Source organism: Gorilla gorilla, chromosome 10, assembly GCF_029281585.2.
Source record: "Gorilla gorilla gorilla isolate KB3781 chromosome 10, NHGRI_mGorGor1-v2.1_pri, whole genome shotgun sequence".
Lineage (NCBI taxonomy): Eukaryota > Metazoa > Chordata > Mammalia > Primates > Hominidae > Gorilla > Gorilla gorilla.
The window spans coordinates 20,474,801-20,491,607 of record NC_073234.2 but is presented as its reverse complement, the minus strand read 5'-3'; the positions used below and the strand labels follow the sequence as shown (position 1 = coordinate 20,491,607).

General features: G+C 45.4%; 1 protein-coding gene and 1 long non-coding RNA gene across 6 annotated transcripts in view; one reads left to right on the top strand and one right to left on the bottom strand.

The window, feature by feature from the left end:
* KCNA6 (potassium voltage-gated channel subfamily A member 6) overlaps nucleotides 1–16,807 on the bottom strand; it is a 40,964-nt gene that overhangs the window by 6,824 nt on the left and 17,333 nt on the right. For 2 of the 5 annotated variants that reach the window (XM_055357844.2, XM_055357847.2), the window contains exon 2: nucleotides 4,875–4,939. The exons of 2 other annotated variants lie outside the window; for them this stretch is intronic. The gene's annotated coding sequence lies outside the window, so the exon portion shown is untranslated. Of the gene's footprint in view, nucleotides 1–4,874; nucleotides 4,975–16,807 lie in introns of all 5 variants that reach the window. One more of the 5 variants, XM_055357846.2, reaches the window with a different exon arrangement.
* On the top strand, nucleotides 13,518–16,173 carry LOC134756546 (uncharacterized). The gene is made up of 3 exons (XR_010129292.1): nucleotides 13,518–13,807; nucleotides 15,429–15,630; nucleotides 15,747–16,173. It is a non-coding gene; the product is annotated as an uncharacterized lncRNA (long non-coding RNA).

Below are 16,807 nucleotides of genomic sequence, written 5' to 3'. Positions count from 1 at the left end.
CTTATTCTCCCTACTGGAAGGAAAGCACCATGAGGACAGGGAATTCTGTTTGCTACATGTATCCATAATTTGTTTGCTGATGCATCCATGGTTAGAACAGAGTGACTGGCACATAGTAGGTGCTTTAGAAAATGAAAAAGTAAATCAAGAAATAGCAACGTCTGCATTTACTGGGAAAAAATAAAGGTCAATCCCAGAAAACGAACTTAAAATAATTGAAAGTGGTCCCCCTATGGACTGGCTTCATGGTAAGGAAGAGAGAGACATGGGCAAGCCGGTTTTCCTTGGAAGCCTCATACTATTGATATGGTTTTGGATCTGTGTCTCCACCCAAACTTTATGTCAAATGTAATCTCCAATATTAGAGGTAGGTCCTGGTGGGAGGTGGCTGGGTAGTGGGGGTGGAGTTCTCATGAATGGTTTAGCACCATGTCCTTGGTGCTGTCCTTGAGATAGCGAGTGAGTTCTCATGATATCTGTTTGTTTAAAACTATGTGGCACTGCCCACCTCGCTCTCTTGCTTCTGGTTTCGCCACGTGAACTGCCTGCTCCCACTTTGACTTCTACCATGAGTAAAAGCTCCCTGAAGCCTCCCCAGAAGCAGATGCCTCCATGCTTCCTGTACAACCCACAGAACCGTGAGCCAATTAAACCTCTTTTCTTACAAATTATCCACTCTCAGGTATTTCCTTATAGCAACGTGAGAATGGCCTAACATAACTATTGTTTCGCTTTTCAAACTGTGTGCATATATTACGTTAATAAAAAGTAAAGAATTTTTGGCCAGGCGCGGTGGCTCACGCCTGTAGTCCCAGCACTTTGGGAGGCCGAGGCAGACAGATCACAAGGTCAGGAGATCGAGACCATCCTGGCTAACACGGTGAAACCCTGTCTCTACTAAAAATACAAAAAATTAGCCGGGCGTGGTGGCGGGCGTCTGTAGTCCCAGCTACTCGGGAGGCTGAGGCAGGAGAATGGCGTGAACCCGGGAGGCGGAGCTTGCAGTGAGCTGAGATCGCGCCACTGCACTCCAGCCTGGGCGACAGAGTGAGACTCCGTCTCAAAAAAAAAAAAGTAAAGAATTTTTAAAAACATGATCACTGCTTTGCCCTCCACCCAAATCATATTTCATTCCAATGCCAAAATGAAGTGACTATTGAATTATCTACTATTTTGTATTATTAATGCCTAGAAGTCATCCTCTTCCTCCCTTTCTGTCTATCCCACCACCTCCAATTGATTCCCAAGTACCAAAGCTTTCACCTTCCCAAAGCTCTCAACCCCATTCACCTCTTTCCATCTCCATCACCATTGCCCTAGTCCCACCTTTCACCTGGCCACGGACACAAGTTTTATAATTGGTCCACCTGCATCCATCCAGTCCCTCCAATCCATTACACTGTGGCCAGACTGATACTTTCACTCACAAATCCGATCATATTACCCCATCTGATATGGTTAGGCTGTGTCCCCACTCCAATCTCATGTTGAATTGTAATCCCCAATGTTGGGGGCGGGACCTGGTGGGAGGTGACTGGATCATGGGGGTGGATTTCCCCCTTGCGGTTCTCATGATAGTGAGTTCTCATGAGATCTGATTGTTTGAAAGTGTGTAGCACTTCCCCTTTTGCTCTCTCTCTGTCCTGCCGCCACGTGAAGACATGATTGCTTCTCATTCGCCCTTTCACCATGACTGTAAGTTTCCTGAAGCCTCTCCAGTCATGTTTCCTGTATAGCCTGTGGAACAGTGAGTCAATTAAACCTCTTTTCTTCATAAATTACCAAGTCTCAGGTAGCTCTTTATAGCAGTGTGAGAACTACCAAACCATTTCACCACCCCACCACTTGAAACTCACCTAAGGTATTCATCCTGTGGCTCCAAGGCTGAAGATAAAACTCTTCACCTGTGGACCTAGCGCCAAGCTCACCGTGCTCATACTTACCATGTTTCTCTCATCACAGGGTCTTTGGATATATTGTCCCCTCTCCCTGGAATGTGGTTTCTACCTCCTTTGACTATTTAACTCCTGTTAGTTATTCAAATACCAGCTAAAATGTCATTGAGTTAAATGTCCCTAATTTGGACTTTCATAGCAGTTTTGTGGGTATCAGTTCCTAGTAACATGTGCGCAGTGGCAATTTTACATTTGGGCTTAATGGATGAACATCTCCTTCCACTCCTCCTCCTCATCAGCACACACACACACACACACACACACACACACACACACACACACACACACACACACACACGTAAGCTCCATAAAAGGAAGAAATCTTTTGTTTCATTTATCTCTATATCCCCAGTGCCTAGAAGACAGGAGGACCTCAACACATATATGCTGAAAAATTGGTATGAAACACTATTCTTTACTAAGGCAATAACCAGTATGTATTGCTTTGGTTTAAATAACATTTTATTCATCTGTCTCATCTCTACCATAAAATTCTACAACTTGGAGATCGCATGTTTTTTCTTTGAATGCCCTGCTTCCCTCTCTCCTCTCTATATTACCAGTCCCCATTTTTAGATATAAAATTTAAATTTCTGGAAATGGAAATTGACTGACAGAAAGCGTGCAAAAGATCATGTGTTGTATGAGTTTCTATGCCGGCAAGCTAACATGGTACAAAACCCTCCTTCACAGTTTGCCTTTTAGACATAATCATCGATGGTATATTTCCAACACTTCACACATGATCTTTAAATACGTTACCTTCCTCTGCACTTCAATACATATTCAATTGGCTGAATTCCACTGAACATCTGATAGAGCACTTTAGGTGAATCTAATGATTCTCATCTTGCCTCAAGTCTATTAAGTTTTAACACCTATGCTTTGTGCTGTAGATGTCTCTATTTTCTTCTCACTTTTATAAAATAAGGACAAAAAATTGCCAAAAATAAGATTAAATCAATCTTATTAAATCTTTATTATTTATTTTATAATCTTAATAAATTGCCAAATTATTATACATACAGCATTATTACACAGAAAAGATGGTGATACTGGCTGGCTGATGGGGCCACCGTGAGAATGCTCATCTGTCAGCTAACGCACACGATTCTAAATTCAGCATAAGATGAGGGCATTAGGGGATTCTAAACTTGAACGTCCAATGTTGAGCACCACTTGTTTATACTCCTTGTGCAATTAGGTACTGCCTGATAATCCAGTATTAATGTCACCCTTTGCTGAGTAAAATGAGTTTAAATTCATCCTTTCTTTTTCTTCCTGCTTATCAGGACTATATGATCAACCAAATATTCTTTAAAGTTCCTTCTAAGGAGTAAGACTATCAGGTTGTCTTCCTTAAATAAGCTCCCCTCAGACACAAGCCGCAATCAACACGGGGAGTCCTAAATTTTTGTGTTCACAATATAATACAATTGAGAATCTTCCTTGTGTGCACTTTAAAAACACCCTATCCTCTGCCTCCAATCAGTCTCTGGCAATAGCTTGCTATTGGGGGACACATCCCTAAATGGGCTCCACTCCCCAGAGCTTGGGCTATGCCACATCAGCAGGGAATTCTGGGACCAGAATCTGAACCATCCTTCTTGCTGACCCAGTGTGTACCACTGACCATCTCAGTCTCATTGGAGTTAGGCTCAACAGATGTTTCCCAAGCATTCTGCCATTTCTGTGATTGATGTGGAACGTGTCATTCCTTAAAACCTTGAGCTTGGTAAAATTTTCTACTTCCTGCAGATTTGTCAACAGAGCCCTGTGCATTCATTCCCAGGAGGTAAAGAAGTGGCATGCAACAAATTAGGGCTACAGTTTATGCTTTTTAGTAACAGCCATTCTGGCTGGTGTGAGATGGTATCTCATTGTGGGTTTGATTTGCATTTCTCTAATGATGAGTGATATTGAGCTTTTTTCATGTGCTTATTGACCACGTGCATGCCTTCTTTGGAAAAGTGTCTGTTCAGGTCTTTTGCCCGCTTTTTATTGGGGTTGTTACTTACAGGAAAATAGTCCAGACACTCTCAAGCGTCACTTTAAGAGGATGTATACATATATATATATATATATATCATCACCATCAATGAAATGCAAACAAAATACCATTTTATGCCCAAATCAACTGCTTCTTTCTCCAACTAGAATACTCAGGAGTGACATAAACCCTTTCATATAGAGTTTATCATTTCTTTTCCCTGTTTGCCTCTTACCATAGCCATCCATTATAACTTTTCATGATGGAAGTTTTTTCTCTTCCAAAAGAAAAAGTACACAGTCATTATAAATAATTCACTGACTTCAGAAAACTATAAAAAAGAAACAAAAAATTGTGAATATCCCTTCTACCCAGAAAAAAAAGCACTTTGCCTTTGGAGTCACACAAACTTGGTCTTAAGCCAATTGCTTGGTGGCCTCCTCTGATAAATGGGAATTATAACTGAAGCTACTCCACAATGGGAGGATTTAAGACAGTGTTAATATAAGGCACAGTGTTCTGTAACTGCTAGCTATGACTATTATTATTAACATACTTCCAGTCTTTTTTCTATGCATGTATATATACATGTCAATGGGCACTTTTTATGTTTCCACAAGGTGGCTTTTGTTTCCTGAATAGTTATTTAGAAAATACATTGCTTTGATAAATAAATACTGTTGACTTTGAACAACTTGGGATTAGGGGTGCCAATCCCTGAGCAGTTGAAAATTTGCATATAACTTTTGACTCCCCCAAAACTTAACTACTAATAACCTACTGTCGACCAGAAGCCTTGCTGATGACATAAAAAGTCATTTAACACATATTTTATATGTTATATGTATTATGTAGTATATTCTTACAATAAAGTAAGCTAGAGAAAAGAAAATGTTAGGAAAATAGTAAGGAAGAGAAAATATAGTTACTGGTTATTAAGTGGAAGTGTATCATCGTAAAGGTCTCCATCCTCATTGTCTTCACACCGAGTAGGCTGAGGAGAAGGAGGAAGAGGAAGGGTTGGTCTTGCTGTTCCAGGGGTGGCAGAAGCAGAAGAAAATCCATGCATAAGTGACTCATGCAGTTTAAACCCACGTTGTTTACAGGTCAACTACGTTCAATTTATTAAGATTATAAATCTTTAAACCAAGTCTTCCTTAAGCTTTTGAGTTCAATGCACAAACTTTATTATTCTATGCATAAGCAGAGTTTGCCCGCTTTTTTGTGCATATTATGCCTGAACTCCTGAGAGCCTTTGAAAGCAGTCAGAGCAGGAGAATATCTTTAAGGATATGTATTATGGACCAATGTTTGTGTTTCCTCAAAACTCACATGCTGAAGCCCTACACCTCAGGATGCCTGTATTTGAAGATGGACCTCTAAGGAAGTAGTTAAGGTTACACGAGGTCATAAGGGTGGGGCCCTAGTCCCATGGGATTGGTGACCTCATAAAAAGGGGAGAGACACTGGAGCTCTTTCTCACTCTGTGCACAGAGGAAAAGCCATGTGCATCCTCAGTGAGAAGGCAGCCATCTGCAAGCCAGGAAGAGAGCCCTCACCAGAAACCAATTTGCTGACACCTTGATGATGGATTTCTAGCCACCACAGCAGTTAAAAAATAAGTCTCTGTTATTGAAGCCTCCAAGTGTATGGTATTTAGTTATGGCAGATAAGTTATGTGTTCTGTTCAAAATCAGGCAGCAGGTAAACAGCAAATAGACATAACAGAGTTTCTCATTTTTCAGAGATGACTGAGTAAACTGGACCATCATATCCCATTTCATGTAGGCTACACTTGAAAAGCAATAAGAGGTCAAGAAAAGCAGCTGTCTTCAGTCACTGCTCTGCAAACAGTATCACCCTGTAAACTCTCTGGTAGCCCCGAGTGTGTGTAAGGTGCCATGCTACCACCTCCCAGTATCAAAGGCAGGGAGCAGGGCTCCTAGACAAGCCAGGAGCCACAGAGGCTGCAGGCAGAGCTTTAGGTTTGTTTCTGAATAAACCTATTCGTCAAACATCTCCACTCAACTTGATTCCCAGGTAGCTCTGAAATTTTTATGGAGGACATCCCAAGAACAAGAGACACTGTTCCTTACCATCCCCTCCAAGCATCTGAGGAAGGGGTTCTTAGGCTCTGGGAGAGGGTCAAGGGGGTGCCACTGTGGCCATGGCCACAGGAGGTGGAACTTATGAGACCCTGCAGCCGAAGGCAGTCAGATGATGATAACCACCCCATCCCTCCCCACCTTATGCCCTCTTAGTGGGTGTGCTTATTTTCTGCTCTCTCAGAGTGGAACACTTGGAGAGCGGTCTCTGCAGTCTAGCGCAGCAGCACCCAAATACAAAGGCTCTCTTCAAACCGCCTCTGAGCTGCAGAGCCCACACTCAGGCAGTCTATCCATGCACTCCCAGCAGATGCTCAGTAAGTGACTGTAGCCTCTTCTGCTTGGGTTACCATAAAAGCCTCCCACAGGTGGAGCAACGAGGAGTGTGTGGAGAGCAGTCTGTACCCACACAGGCAATAAAGGGTTGCATTGTCCACAGAGGACATTAAAACAATAATACTGGCCAAAAATTGATTGCTTTTTATTTCCATATGCGTCTGTGAGTAGACAAAAAACACAAACTCCTTCCTCTGCTCTCACACCACAACAATCAGCACAGATTTCTGTGATAAAATCTTTGGGGATTCCTCCCCACCAACATGCAAGCAATTGCAGCAGATACCAGCCAGTGTCCTCCAATTCCATTCTGATGCTGTCTACCTGGACACAGCATCAGATCCCACAGGTTGAGGGCTCAGCCCCACAAGACTACCCCCAACTTCCAGTGCCAGTCACAAGCCCCAGGTTGTTTTGCCTGTGCTTCTGAGGGACTGGTTTTATACACTGGAGTTGCCATGACCCCCTCCGTGGGTTTGCTTAATTTGCTAGAGTGGCTGACAGGACTCAGGAAACTTACTTACATTTATGGGTTTATTACAAAGGATAGTGATGAAGAGATGTACAGGGCAAGGTATGGAGAAGAGACACGGAGCTTCTATGCCCTCTTGGGGTGTGCCACCTTCTAGGAACCTCAATGTGTTCAGCTATCCAGAAGCTCTTTGAAACCAGTCCTTTTTGGAGTTTTTATGGAGCCTTCATTACATAGGCATGATTGATTTAACCACTGGCCATTGATGATTGCCTTGACCTTCAGCCCCTCACCCCTTGTGGGGGGCAGGATTGAAAGTTCCAGCCCTATAATCCTGCCTTGGTCTTTTCAGTGACCAGCCACTGTCCTGAAGCTATCCAGGGACTGCCAGCCATCATTAAACTCATTGACATACAAAAAGAAATCACTCTGGAGATCCGTATGCCAGGAAACAGGATGAAGACCAAATATATATTCCACAATATCACTAGCAATTATAAGCAATGTCAATGATAAAATATTTCTCCTGGGTGAGCCGCCCAGGCATGTCTCCCTGCAACTGGCTATATCAGACACTGCTCCCACTGGGTGCCCTCAATGCTAGTCTGTCGCACTCCCATCTTGCTTCAGCCAGAGGCATCATTCCTAAATGTGACCTGAGCACGTCACTTTGATCTAAAACTCCTGCTTGCTCCCATGGCCTTCAGAATGAATCCCACTTCTAAGCAGCTTCATGACTCTTCACAATCTTGAGTCCAACTTATTTTTCTAGCCTTTCCCGCACCCTTTCTCTCACTCCATATATCCCAAGCTCCTAGCTCCTTGAACACAGCATCCTATTCTTGAACCCCATACCTTTGTTCAAGCCTTTTCTTTTATTAAGAATTTTATTTTCAACAATGAAAATTCCAAGTCATCTTCCAAGGCCCTGCTGAAGTGTTAATTCCCCTGGGAAACCCTCCCTGACCCCCTCCAGTGCCAAGGAAGAATTTGTTGTTCTTCCTCACTTACCCAGACCACCTGTTACCTGCCTTCACAGTATCACTTACTGCAGAGTCCACCTGATCTATTCACTGCAGGAAGAGTCCAATCAACAAGAGTGAGGTCTGGTATAAAGACAGTGACTTTTGGCCAGGCGTGGTGGCTTGCGCCTGCAATCCTAGCACTTTGGGAGGCCAAGGCAGGTGGATCACCCGAGGTCAGAGTTCAAGACCAGCCTGGCCAACATGGTGAAAGCCCGTCTCTACTAAAAATACAAAAAAAAAAAAAAAAAAATAGCCAGGCACGATGGCAGGCACCTGTAATCCCAGCTACTCAGGAGGCTTAGGCAGGAGAATCACTTGAACCCAGGAGGTGGAGGTTGCAGTGAGCCAAGATTGTGCCATTGCATTCCAGCCTGGGCAACAAGAGCGAAACTCCGTCCAAAAAAAAAAAAAAAACCAGTGACTTTTTATTCCATAGCTACCTTAGGGGAAGAAGTACAGGCTTCCTGCCTTAAGGGCACCACTTTGCTTTTGGAACAGAAAGAAGGTTCTTTTTGAAGGGGGCCTAGCATGAATGACATGCAGGAGAGGAAGCCAGCAGGTCGGGGTACACATATTGGCTTCGGTGCCTTATCTATCAGACAGCTGAGTTGATGTCTTTGTGGGCAGGACTAGGTTGTTCAAGGTAGCCAAGACTCTCCAGGTGGGAGAGAGTTTCCTAACAAGCAACTTTGGGTTGGAGATTGACTGTTGTCCCATGAGGAAGGAAGTCTCCTGGTGGGAGAGTTCCACTCTGGAACTTCTAAGCGCATAGTTAGATGAAATTGCCCTGTAGGGAGTGTCTGCTGAAGGGAAGGTAAAGGTTAGAATTACATTTATAAAGGGCTAAGTAGGAAGTGGGAACAGGGAGAAATGGAGGGAAAAAAAGGAAAGAAAAAAATAATTTAAAAAAAATCATTCTCGGCCAGGTGTGGTGGCTCAAGCCCGTAATCCCAGCACTTTGGGAGGCTGAGGCGGGTGGATCACAAGGTCAGGAGATCGAGACCATCCTGGCTAACACGGTGAAACCCCGTCTCTACTAAAAATACAAAAAATTAGCCAGGCGCGGTGGCAGGTGCCTGTAGTCCCAGCTACTTGGGAGGCTGAGGCAGGAGAATGGTGTGAACCCGGGAGGCAGAGCTTGCAGTGAGCAGAGATCATGCCACTGCACTCCAGCCTGGGCAACAGAGCAAGACTCTGTCTCAAAAAAAAAAAAAAAATCATTCTCTGTTTCTTAGAAAAATGGGAGTACTCAGTTACATTTTGCATTTATTAGTTTCCCTCCTATATAGACTCCAAGAATGCTAAATTCCTAATCCCAATAGTTGAACCCAATACATTGGTTAGGCTACATTTTACTGGTTAACAGAGTTGTTGTGCCTTAAGTCAGTCCTCATAACCAGCTTGCTTTTCAGTCCCTGGCCCCTTGGGTCAGACCGGGCACCTTTCCTTTCTGTCCGTATGATTCTCACTCCATGAAATCAGCTGGGTAAGAGGGCTTAGAACCACTTTTGGGTCTTGTTCTCTCACCCTCCTGAAAGTCACCTCTAAAAGAGCTTGTCACAGATTTTGGCTCCAAGGTCGATGAGAGTAGGAGACCCCACTTTGGCCTGTAGTCCCATTTGCGGGTTTCAACTCAGTCTTTTACTGGAGAGCCCTGAATTGCAGGTAGCTGGGTCCTGCTTTAGATACTAATAAAGTGGTACCTTGCTGCCTGCATTGGTCTTTACTGTCAGAACCCACTGGTGATAAGGCATGAACAGCAGGGCAGGATCTGAGCCCTCACGTAAGCCCTGAAAGTCTGCCCTAAATCCCCAAGCCCCCGCTTCTACCATTTACCACCATTGTACTTCAGTCAGCTGTTTACTCGTATCTGCCATCTAGACATGACCTTCTTAGAAGATTAAAGTTTTGCTCACCTTTAATTCTCTAGTGCCTCACACATTATAGGCTTAATATCAATGTCTATTTAAAAAAATAAGTGGGTACAAGACACCACGTAAGTTTCTTCTTCCACACCCTACCGGTTCCCAACCCAGCTGTCACCCCTCACTACTGCCTTTGTGCTCTCAGAACCCCAATTTTGTTCAGGTTTCTGGAAGCCAACACTTCAAAGAAGACAGGCTGGCTGGGCATGGTGGCTCACACCTGTAATCCCAGCACTTTGGGAGGCCAAAGTGGGAGGACTGCTTGAGCCCAGGAGTTTCAGACCAACCTGGGAAACATAGCAAGACCCTGTCTCTACAAAAAATAAAAATAAAAATTTATAGCCAGACATGGTGGGGGTGCCTGTAGTCCCAGCTATTCAGGAGGCCGAGGTGAGAGGATCTCTTGGGCCTGAGACATCAAGACTACAGAGAGTCATGATCACGCCACTGCACTCCAGCCTGGGTGACAGAGAAAGACCCTGTCTAAAAAAAAAAAAAAAAAAAAAAAAAAAATTTAATTTAAAAAAGAAGGAGACGAAGAAGAAGAAGATAAGTCCCTCCCAGCCTAGGGATGACTCCAAGTTAATCATGGTAATCCTAACCGTTGGTCTATTCTGGTTAGGACAGCCCCGCCCTAACCACAGCCTAAGGAAAGGCTCATAGGAGACAGCTGGGGAAGTTTTCCTCATCCTTAGGCTCAACCCTTCCTGCCTTCACACACTGTTGTGTGAGGACATGATGCTTGGAACTGCTGCTGCCATCTGTGAGCATGAGGCAAAAAGCCAAGCAAGTCCTAAGAACAGACTTCTTCAAGCCCTAACATCATTGGCTATGGCAGACCCACTACAAAAAACGCTTCCAATGCTCCACCTGCCCTTGGCAATGTGACCTTGAAGCTCCTCCCACGAAGAGGCAGAGTCTGTTTCCTCATTACTGAGTCTTAGTCAACAGCACTGCAGCAGAAGTGACTGCACCAACTCCAAATCTTGTCTCAAGAGGGATACTCCAGGCTGCCCTGCTAGAGACATGGGAGCAACATGGGCAGGATACTGAGGCTCCCTGGCCGACAGCCACACAACCCCCAGCAGCACCACCTGATCAACCTAGAGATGACCACAGATGCATGAGGGATCACAGACACATGAGGAAGCACAGGTGAGACCAGAAGAGCTGCCCAGCTGAGCCTAGCCAAAATTGCTGACCTGCTTGAATTGGGAGCTATAAAGTAATGGTGGTGTTTCAAACTTTTCAGTTTTTAATTGGTTAGCTATGTCACAATAGCTAACTGATGCATTACGAATCCTGAAGCTGTCCTTCCTCAAGTCTCCATTTCATATGAGATAAAAAATGTTCTTTTTTTTTAATGCCACTGTTACATGCAGCCTATAGTTCCCTGATATTGTGCTCTGAGGAATAAAAACGATGAGACAGGGCCCTGCCTTCAAGAAAATGGCAGCCCAACTACACTTAAGACGTATTTTCAGCTAGGTTGTTGACCCCCTGAGGTGAGGGTTTGGTGGCACATGTATCTCTAGAAAGGACTCTTACAGTCTAAAAATGTACAGCAACACAAGGTAACCTCTGCTGAGTGCAAAAGGAGTGGTCCAGTCCACATAAAGACTTCATGAAGAGCTGGATATGAGCTAGGTGGTCTTTGAAGGAGATTTAGGATTTTGAGTCACGAGGACAGAGGGAGGGTTGAGAGAGGCAGGACCCTCTCTGGGTCTAGAAAGATGGATATTCCATAGGGATTTGTTCTGGAGACAGGTGAGTGACTAGGAATTGAATTCAGATGTGGTGATTTAGGGCATGAAGCACATAACAAGGACAAAACAGTGTCTCAATGCAGGCCTGCAAATGTTCATTCTATGAGGTGAAGAATGAACAGAGGGGCCAGAGGTACAAGCCAATGTCCTCTGCAGCCACCCTCAAAAGAGTATCAAAAAGCGTATTGTCTCAGGAGTATCAGGCCACCGCCCCATAACCTCAGATGTGACCAGGCCTGAAGGATCTCCTTCTACCTGTGCGTCCCTGCACCTCTCACTTTATCTTACCCAGTGGGCGCACTGCCACTGGGGTGGAGTCACAGAGGAGGCCTTGAATCAATGCTGGGTTGTAGGTTGAACAAACTTCACAAGACTAGAAAATAAGTAATAGAGAGGTACTTGTTTTTTTCACATTGCCAGAGTCTCACATTTCCCTCTCTGTCTGAGTTTTCCCAAGCCCACAAGGGATGGTCGTGGGCTGACTGATGACACCCAGGCTCTCGGGACATGAAGAAAAGCAAAAGAAAGGCCCTTATTCTCTGGTCCCAACCACAAACATGAGGGCACTAAATAATTCCACAACTACACCATCTTCAGAATCAGAGCACTAGGAAGGAGAGAGTTATTACTCACTTTGACCAGGAAGCCTTGTTTTACTTAGCAATGAGTATTTGCTAAGCATATCTTCTACTCAATAGAACACCCTCACCATGTTTCTGTGAGACCAGAGTGATCCCCATTTTATACTGGAGGAACACAAGGTGTATGAGAAATGTGCCCAAGATCTCAATACTAGTGACTCGGAGAGCCAGGGTTTGAGCCCAGATCAGTCTGATACTGAGACCTGTGCTCTCTCTGTACATAGTATGCAACAACTATCATTTCTTCAAAGTCCGAGCTGAATGCAAGCTCTCCTAAGAGATTCTTTTCAGAAGCTCTGTGTCTTAGCCAAGGGAGTAAGTGAATTAACACACTGGACTCCAAAATCCAGCTCTGTTATAAAGTAGTCATAGTAGCCACGTGGCCTTGGGCCAATCAAGTCATCACTCAGGACCCCAATTCTTTTTGGCATTTACAAAAGGAGAAAGCGGAGCTGGAGGATGGATCCGACCCCTTCCAGCTCCCATGGCTGGGAGGTTTTCCATCTCTTCCACAGAGAGGCTAGCCCAGACTGAACCAGAACGTTTTTTTCCTGACTAACGGTTTCTAGGAAAGAGGCTCATGCTGGCTGGCTCTCAGGCTCAACCCTGGTCCAATCCACTGTCAGCAGGACGTGGTCAAGCAGGTACTAACTTGGCTGGCTGCTTGTGGGTGATAAGGAGTTATTGTGAAGGACTCTTGGACCCTCTGATAGCTGCCTGACAATGCCCAACCAGAACAGTAAAGATCCACCAAGCCAGCCGCTCCGGGCCACATGCAACTTCAAGGACCACTTTGTGCATCTGCACCAAGGCTCCCTCTGTTTTGAGAAAGGAGAGCTCATCGGTCCCATATTCCACCACAGTCCTTGCAAATCCTCTCACCTGGCAGGAAAGCCACCTAAGGTTGTTGTATAAGAGGAGGAGGCACAGCGGGGACCAGCTTTGTTGGCAGAGAGCTTACCTTTCCTGAAAGTCAGTGCTGAAAGATCAAAAGTCACTGAGGACCCTGCTGACTCCCCCACACCAACTCACAAAACCAACAACCCGTGGTGGGCAGGGCCTGAGAGAGGAAAGTGAACGATATCCTGCAAAAGTCTGCTAGGGGGTGGCTTCGTCTCAGTTGCAAGGCTGCTGAATAAGTAGGTAGGTAAAGGCGATGGGGAGAATCAGCATTTGGAACTCTTCCCTGGGTGCAGCGCCCCTGCCCGCATTGCCTGCAAGGCAAACCCCGCCTTCTCCCGCAGCCTCCCACTCCACCCAAGCAGCCCAGGGACAGAGGCTGCAGGATTCTGACACAGGAAGTCTGCAGTCACTGGGAGCCTCTCCAAGATACAGCCTGTGTGAAGGAAAAGGTTTGGACAAGGAGAGGAACAGTAAAGAGAAACAAAAGTCCTCGGTTTGAATCAGGAGATATTTTGAGCCCGCAGCGGGTTGCGGGGTGGAGGATGGCGGAAGGGGCAGATGCCGTTACCTGGTTCTGTTTCTCTTTCGCTGGCCACCTTGTTAACCTCCCATTGGCCAGGTGTCCGGAGTGGGACTCACCACTGCAGGGGGCTCCAGCCCCACACAGCCGCCTCCCAGGAAGGACTCAGGTGGGCTTTCAGGTTATCCGGGGTGGGATGCAGGGGTGAAGGAAGCTTTGGTGGTGGATGTGAGAATTTGGGATGGGGGTGTGGAACTTTACCGGCTCCTGCCATGCAGCGTGCACAGTGCTTTCTGCAGGATGGCATCGAAGGGGCTGGAGCTGGGGGGTAGCACGTCTCTGTCCTCAGACCACGGTGGAGGATGTGGACTGTCCAGGCTCCAAGCTGTCCATCCCTCAGTGCCATGACCTAACTGTTAAGTGGGATGGAGCATGGGAGGGAAACGCAACTGCACGTTTCAGAGAGAGGCCCTCTGAGCAGGAAGAGTGGCTGCAGTAGAAAAGATGTGGCTGAGAAGGGGAAGAAAGAGCCTCGCGAGCATCAGCACTAGGAGAGGCAATTGATTTCATCCTGAGAGTCTCAGGGGAGTGGAGGCTGCCCCTTCCAAAAGAACTGGCAGGACTGGCCATGAGCCAAGTAGAGAACAGCTGCTGCTGACTGAGGGAGAAGCTGTGCAGCTTCGGGCAATTCAGTCAACCTCTCTTGGCCAAGGACAATATAATAATGCCTGCATTACTGACCTTAGTGAATTGTTACGATGTTCAATGGTGAAAGAGAGTTGTAAAATGTGAAGTGCAGTTAAATGTATAGGTGCGATATTATCAGCAGAACTTCTTGGGCTGGAGGTACCCAACTATGGCTGCACACAAGAACCTCTAGAGACTTTTTTTTTTTTAATCCTGAACTTGGAAACCACCCTAGATCAGTTATTCAAATTAGGGCAGGCAGTGAGCAGAAGGACAGGAAGTGGTACTTTTTTCAAAAGAATCTGGTGATGCTGATATCCTATGAAGGTTGAGACCTGCTACCTAAGACTTCCCCAAAATCCATGAAGGTGATCACTCAGAGCACATGTTTTTTAAAAAAGCATATTCTCAGGCTTCTCCCAGATCTTCTGAATCAAAATTTCAAGGGGTCCTGGCAACCTCTATATTTAGCGAACAATAAGAGCAATGTGGACACGTTATGCCAGTGAAAAGTTTGTCGATTAGCTCCTTTTCTACTGGATAATCATATCCAGCAATGCTTCTGGACAGCACAGGCAAATCAGCTCAAGGAGGGGAAGCACCCTCCTCAGACGGTAAGTACAGACATGCTTTGGGGGGATGGGGTTACAGTAGACAGCCAAATCCCATCCTATTCCTGCTCCACCGGGGTGAAACTCCAATTATAAAATGACACATTTCCCAGCCAAAGTGCCTGGGAACCTTAAGATAAAAAGGAAACGATGATGAGTTATCTATAACTAACAGCATCAATTATGAGTGCTTTATTGCTGTGTCAATAGATTGTTCAGGCTTTCTTGCTTCACGCACTGCGGACTCTGTTCCATTCATAAAATTATACAAACACTTGCACATCCATGTACATGCACTCACAAACACAGAGACCCCAAGCTCGTCAAACACACAAATGGGAGGACGAAGAGGATGACAGGAGCCGGTGAACTCTTATCAGGCAACTGCATTACTCCGTTCTAGCATTATTTGCAGGATTCCATGCTACATTAGCGATGTTCCCAGGTAACAGGACCCCAGGGATTCTTCATTTTAGCTCTTTCATCCCACAGGGGCAACACTAGTTTAGCAGATAAGAGCACGACTCTGGAGCCAGACTGCCTAGGCTGAAATCCTACCACCCCACTTACTGGCTGTGTGTGACTCTGGGCAAGCTACTTCTGTGAAATGGAGATAACAACGGGGCAACTGGGACGATTAAATGCGCTGGTACACATAAGCCCTTAGAGGCATGCCTGGCAAACAAGATGCTACGTGAGTGTCCGCTGCTATCAGTGATTGTTGTTTCTGTTGTTGTTTTACTATAGGTGAGAAAGGTGATACCTAGAAAATTAATTGCTCACTTTGTTTACATCTCTTGACTCTTTTAGGAGTATAGCCAAGGAAGGAGTCATAAATGTGAACAAATATCTACACTACAAGTGTTCGTTGCAGCACCAGTCATTAGAAGCAACCTGAACGTCCAATAGGAAGTGGGTTACCAAAAGAACGCTGCATCTCTATGACGGCTATGTAGTAATTGCATGAGAAAACTAGAGATATAATATGAAGCTTTTCAGATGAAATGCTGAATGATCTCTATAGAGATATAGATACAGACATAGACAAAGTTAGTCTAGGGGAGAAATACAACCGAGTTCCAACACTGAGTGTCTCCATAGAGATACAGATACAGACATAGACAAAGTTAGTCTAGGGGAGAAATACAACCAAGTTCCAACAGTGAGTGTCTCTGGTGGTGGGGTTATGGGATTTTTATTTTCTCCCTTATACTTTTCTAAATCGGGGTAATTTTCGATGATGAGCAGACATTCCTTTTAGAGTCTGAAAATAAAGCGTTCAATTGAAGCAACTTGCTCAAGGTCAAACAGCACATTAGGAGCCCACACAGGCTTCCTATCCCTGTCCAGGGACTGTGAGGCTTCATGAGGCTGCACTAAGAGTAGGAAGGAAGCTGAGAGGGATGAGAATGATGAACACACACCAAGAAGCAGCAGGACCTTGGTGGAGCTGTGCAGGGCTAAGCCCCAGCTCGGAAGCTTCCCAGGGCAGAGCTGTGAGGGCAGAGCTAGGCACTTTTCCATCCCAGAGCCACTTTGTGGCACAGTGAGGTGACCCAGGCACTACAATCGAATGCCTGCCCTTGGGGCTGCTCACTGCTGTCTCCCAGAAATGGAAGAAGCCAGCTTCTACTTTGTCTAAGGATACCAGAGAGTAACACCAACCTTTCTTTCCTTTGTCCTTTCTACAGACTTCTTCCTCTAGTGTGGAGTCTGAGACCCAGGGAATACTGGTTCGCATCCCTGCTGGGCTGCACTCCCCTGCTTCTCCTTAATATAGAAATGTCTTTTCTTGCCCAGCATTTTTCCCATCATAATGCCAAGGTGCTTGAAATGGCCAAAACCAAGGAATGTTTATTTTGCAACACCGA